Below are 6,000 nucleotides of genomic sequence, written 5' to 3'. Positions count from 1 at the left end.
GGCCTACAAAGTGCTGGATGACCTCGAGCTCCAACACAGCGTTAAAGACTATCCCAACTGGCCCACCATCCCTCGAGCAAACCTCAATGGGGAGTCTGTGAGAGGCTGTAACATTCTTCTGCAGATGTGCCAGAATGGGGACCTGGTAGGAGAACTGAGAAAGCTGGGGATCCACTCCACCCTTTTAGATAAAAAGAAAGACCAAGACTCAAAGTGAAGCTACCCAGGTCCGCAGTGAGCAGAGAGGGAGCGTTCATGTCAGAGACTGCCAGAAAAGCCTTACCGATTTTAGTTTTCACTATTGAGACAACTGCTTGCACTGATCACCTCGGTTTGCAAGCAGCCAGGTGATTTTAGTTTTTCTAGTGTTTGAGCTAATAATATTTTACTGTGAACTTCATCACAATCAGTTCACTGTAGTAATTCAATGTTGTATTATAATATTGCTGTAAACAAAATTCATTCTTATATTGTCATTTATTCTTTGTCTGATTCAGGAACTAAACTGGGACCTTTGCAATCATTATTCATGACTCCTCTGCAAATGACAGTCTGCAAAGACAATACGTCCCCCCAAATTAAGAAACTGTAATAAACGAGATGTTTTTTAAAGCAACTGCCAACACAGAGGGAAAAAACAAAAATATGCTCAGTTGAACTTTTACCTATTCATGTCACTAGCACTTCAGAAGGTGGTATCAACAATTAACAACAGAAAATGTAAGCTTCAAGATGGCAGACAAAGCACATGCATTTACCACCGGGCCCTCCTGAAACCCTACTGGAAAAAACATAAAGAGCCAATTGAAATAAATCCTGTAACAGTAAAAACAATAAAGGAGGCCACCAAGAAATGAGAAAAAGAGAGGCTTTTTTTTTTTTGGAGGAAAGAAGGAGCAGAGAGAATTAGGATGTAAGGTAAAATAGCTACAGAAAGCCACGGCCTAGAATTTGTTACCAGGGGCTGGAAGCCAGTCTACCTGATAGAACCTGAAGATGTGAACCCTATACTACACATATAACTGAGGATGAGTGTGAAAACAGGGAGATTAAAGACCTGTATGTAGAATACCTAATTCTTGGTACCTACCATTCTAGTCCTGTAATCCCAAGCACAAAGCAGTGAGCCTGGATTTGCCTCTAGCTAAAACACTGAATAGATCTTCCCTAAAGAAATTAAACTGGGACAGGTAAAGGCTTCTAGTGCAAGTAGATCACTTTCTGGCATCTGAAGGGCCTTCACCCTGGCAGCCACGTACCTATCTGCTCATCCCAAGGCAAAGCCTGTCAGTCACAGATTCCCTCCGCAAGTCCTAGCCACAAGAAAAAAATCTCTCGGTCTGAATTCTTACTTGAGAAAGCAATCTAACAGGAAAATAGTCCATCTTACATTTAAAAAGATAACAAGCCAGTACCAGTTAACTAGTTCATCTTTCTGAAACATGGATAATTTAAGGCTTAGCAGGCATAGTGAGGACAGAAGGCCCAAAAGAAGCAAACAGAATTTAATTCCAGACGAAACAGATAATTTAGAAGAGAACTTTTAGAAAGCTCTAATTTAAATATAGAGATTCAAGAAGACATTAAATACTTATAAAAAGGACAAGATCTATGAAACAAAGTATGAACTAAAGAAACAAGTATAATAAAAAATGTTCTTGAAGATTAAGCATGTGTTTACCAAAAATAAAAGTTTCAAGAGAAGGACTGAAATATTTAATTTAAAAATTTTTTCACAACAAAAAAGATTAAATTCTCTGTAAGTCAGAAATTACCAAAAAAAAAAAAAAAAAGAAAGAAACAAAGTAGAGATTAAAAATATAAGAAAAGGCCGGGCGCGGTGGCTCACGCCTGTAATCCCAGCACTTTGGGAGGCTGAGGTGGGTGGATCACGAGGTCATGAAATCGAGACCATCCTGGTCAACATGGTGAAACCCCGTCTCTACTAAAAAAAATACAAAAATTAGCTGGGTGTGGTGGCGCGTGCCTGTAATCCCAGCTACTCAGGAGGCTGAGGCAGGAGAATTGCCTGAACCCAGGAGGCGGAGGTTGCGGTGAGCCAAGATCGCACCACTGCACTCCAGCCTGGGTAACAGGAGCGAAACTCCGTCTCAAAAAATAAATAAATAAATAAGAAAAGTAGAAAAGGATTTTTCCAAAGATTAAAAAAAAAATTCCCAGAATTCAGAACATGACTCTTCAGAGTTAAAGTGCCTTAACACAAGGTGGCAGCCATGAAACACCAATCACGTTTCTCTGCAAGAAACCTGCTATAAGAAGGAGTATAGTTCTTTAGACTTCAGCATTCACATCAAAACCAGGTTCCTCCTGGGAGATTCTCCAAGCCAAGGACAGAACACAGCAGGGGTATTAGAATAGAGCTATTCCTACCTAATGAGGGGCTATTCTAACAGGGAATTTTTACCCTGGGAATTGCCACTGCCCTAAGACTTTCTCAGAGCTACATTATGGTCTAAGACTGTTCACACCCAATCTTTCTTCCTTCCCTCTCTTCATTCACTGATGACAGATCTGAATCACCGTCCAAAGGTCCTCTCAACCTAATTCTGCACTTTCTCCCCTTAATCCTTCACAGGTGTTCTTCCTCGATAAATCTCTTCAATGTCTAATTCCTTCTTGGAATGTGTTTCTCAGAGAACCTTAACTAACAAAACGATAATTGAAGAGTCTCACATGTAACTGCATTATATTGTGATTGTCAGAACACCAAAGATAAAGGGGGGAAAAAGCAAGTTTCCATAGGAAAAAAAATCAGGTTACCAACAAACAGAACAAAATCAAATTTCCTTCAGACTTCTCACCAACAACATTAAAAGATAATACACTGATATTCATAATTAGAAAACAATATGCAGTAGTCCCTCTATAACTGTGAGTTCTGCATCCACAGAATCAACCACAGATCAAAATATTTGGGGGAAAAAAAAGACAAAAAATAATACAAATAGAGAAAGGGCTTCAAGATAGCTGACTACAGGCATCTGACATTTGCCTCCTCCACAAAGAACAACCAAAACAGCATATAGATAATGACACTTTGAATAGACCACCTAAGAGAGAACACTGGAATTGAATAGAGAAGTGACAGGAAATACCTGAGGCATGGAAGGAGAAGGAAGTTGGCAGCCAGCTCAGCTGGGTACCCAAAGAGGCTCCCCAGTGTGGGAAAAGGGTGAAGGATCCCCAGGCATCCACATTCCCACTGCAAACTCCTATAACATTAGCCACAGGACAGCCCCTCAACCCTCAGACTAGCATAAGGAGCTGCCTAGAGGTAGCACATTAGCATTGCTCTAGAGAGGGAGCTCATGCAGAGTACCACACAGCCCCTGAAACCCAAGCTGCTGCAGCACAGCACCATTCCAAAACCCAGCACCAACCAGACTAGGCCTTTTGCTCTAGGGTTCAACAGTCCCTGCATCTCCACACCCCTGAAGCTGCACTGATATTCCCCTGCATTCGCCAAGATGATTGCAGTGGCATAGCATCAACTGGACCCAGTGGAATGACAGGGTCCCCAGCACTCTAGCACATAGAGTACCCTGTACTCCAAGGACAGAGCACTATAGCACACAAGACAGGCTGCCTCCAGGACAAAGGGAGCCAAAGTGCTGCAAGTTCCCCAGAGCCTGAAGCCTGCCTGCCTAATGCTACTGCCATTGATAAAAACCCTGCCCCCATCAGCAGCAGGGCCACAGCACAACTGCATGAACTCAACTACAGGGCTTTCCAGTGTGCCAACACTGCTGCTGCCACCAGGGACCCAAGTGTGCACCACTGGCAGCAACCCTCTGCCACTCAGCAGCACAGCTGCCATGCACTTGCACACACTCTGAGGACTGGCTATTTCTGCTGTTGCCATCATTGCTAGAGGTTAAAGTGTGTCCTTCGCTAGAACCTAACAGTTGTCTACCTGGTGCTGTGGGCACTGACAGCAACACCATCCACACCAGCAAAAGGACAGCAGAGCACTAGCATGTGCCCTGGGGATTGGCTCTCTCCACTCACCACAATGCAGCTGCCACCATCTAAGTACTCTGCCAGGAAACCTAAGGGTTACCCCGATCTGCCCAACACAAACTGCACCCATGTGCACCACAGGATAGAGGTGAGGCTATTCCCAAACACACCATCCAGGGGCATGGGAATCACCCTAACCCTCCACCCACCACTGCTGACATCTGTGTACTCCTCCTCAGGGCCTGAAGACGGGCTCACTTAGTCTGCCACTAATATCACAGCTGGTACCCACTGGCACATGCCCTGAAGGCATGGGGACTAGCCCACCCAGCCCATCACAGTCATTTCTAAAACAAGTGTGTGCCACTTGGAAATTCAAAAGTTGTCTCACCACCACTACAGACATTGCCTATGATACACACACTGCCCAAGGACCCAACAACCCACCCCCCTGGCCCACCAATGCAACTACCAGCACCCAAGAAAGCCACCCAGAAGCCCAATAGGCTACTTGAACCTGTTAATACCTATACCTCTGTATGGCCACCCAGAGACCCAAGGACTGCCACACTCGGCTCACTGTTCCCACTATTGGGCCCAGAGGACTGGCCCACTTGGCATCCCTGTATTTAACAAAACCTCACCACAGCCTCCACTAAGAACTGCAGCCTAAGCAACTGAGGAAATCACATACACCACTGAAGCTGCTTAAAGTCTAAGAAACTGCATAGAGACTACACTACTGCATGCACCCAGAATCGAAGCTAAAGTGCCCTGCCCAACCAACAACATAGGCACACTTTCAGGAAAAAGTCTTGCCCTACAAAAGCTAATTACAAAAAATTTTAAAAAGTGATTGTTATACCAGACATGCAAATATCAATGTAAAGGAGACAAGGAACATAAAAAAGAAAGGAAATGTGACACAACCAGAGAAACAAAATAATTCTCTAGCATTATTCCAATAAAAATGAAATTTATAAGATGCTGGAGAAATAATTCAAAATAATGATATTAAAGTTCAGTGAGATGCAAGAGAACACAGATGAACAATACAAAGAAATCAGAAAAACAATTCAGGATATAAATGCGAAATTCACCAGATAGATATTTTGTAAAACCCAGATATCCTAGAATAAAAGAATTCAATACATGAATTTACAAATACATGTTAAAGCTTCAACAACAGACTATATCAAGCAGAGGAATGAGTTTCACAACTTAAACACAGGTCTTTTGAAATAACTCAGTATCACAAACACAAACAAAAAGGAAAAAATAGTAAGAATGAACAAAGCCTATGTGACATACAGAACACCATGAAGTAACCAAATATTGAAATTCTGGGTGTTCCAGAAAAATAAATAGAAGGCTAAAGGTGCAGAATACCCATTTAATGGCCGGGTGCAGTGGCTCATGCCTCTAACACTTTGGGAGGCTCAGGCAGGCAAATCATCTGAGGTCAAAAGTTCAAGACCAGCCTGGGCAACATGATGAAACCCCATCTCTACTAAAAATAAAAAAATTAGCCAGGCGTGATAGCACACACATGTAATCCCAGCTACTTGAGGGGCTGAGGCAGGAGGATTGCTTGAACCTGGGAGGTGCAAGTTGCAGTGAGCCGAGATCATGCAACTGCACTCCAGCCAGTACAACCGAGTGAGACTCTATCTCCAAAAAAAAAAAACTGAATTAGAAAAAAGAAGAAAAAAACCTATTTAATAAAATAATAGCTGAAAACTTCTCACATATAACAAGAGATTTAAACATCCAGATACAGGAAGTTCAGATACTCCAAATACGTAAAACCCAAAAATGTATTCTCCACAGCACATTATAGTCAAACACAAAGTCAAAAACAAAGAGGGTTCCAAGAACAACAAGAAAAAAACAATCTGGTTACATAAAAGGGAATCCCCATCAAAATAACCAGATTTCTCAACAGAAACTTTATAGCCCAGGAGACAATGAGACAATATTTGAAGTGCTCAAAGAAAAAAAAAAAACAACTATCAACCA

The sequence above is a fragment of the Aotus nancymaae genome, unplaced genomic scaffold, assembly GCF_030222135.1.
Source record: "Aotus nancymaae isolate 86718 unplaced genomic scaffold, 86718_ANA_hifiasm-v0.15.2.pri h1tg000062l, whole genome shotgun sequence".
NCBI classification, from domain to species: Eukaryota; Metazoa; Chordata; class Mammalia; order Primates; family Aotidae; genus Aotus; species Aotus nancymaae.
This window is presented reverse-complemented; position numbering follows the sequence as displayed.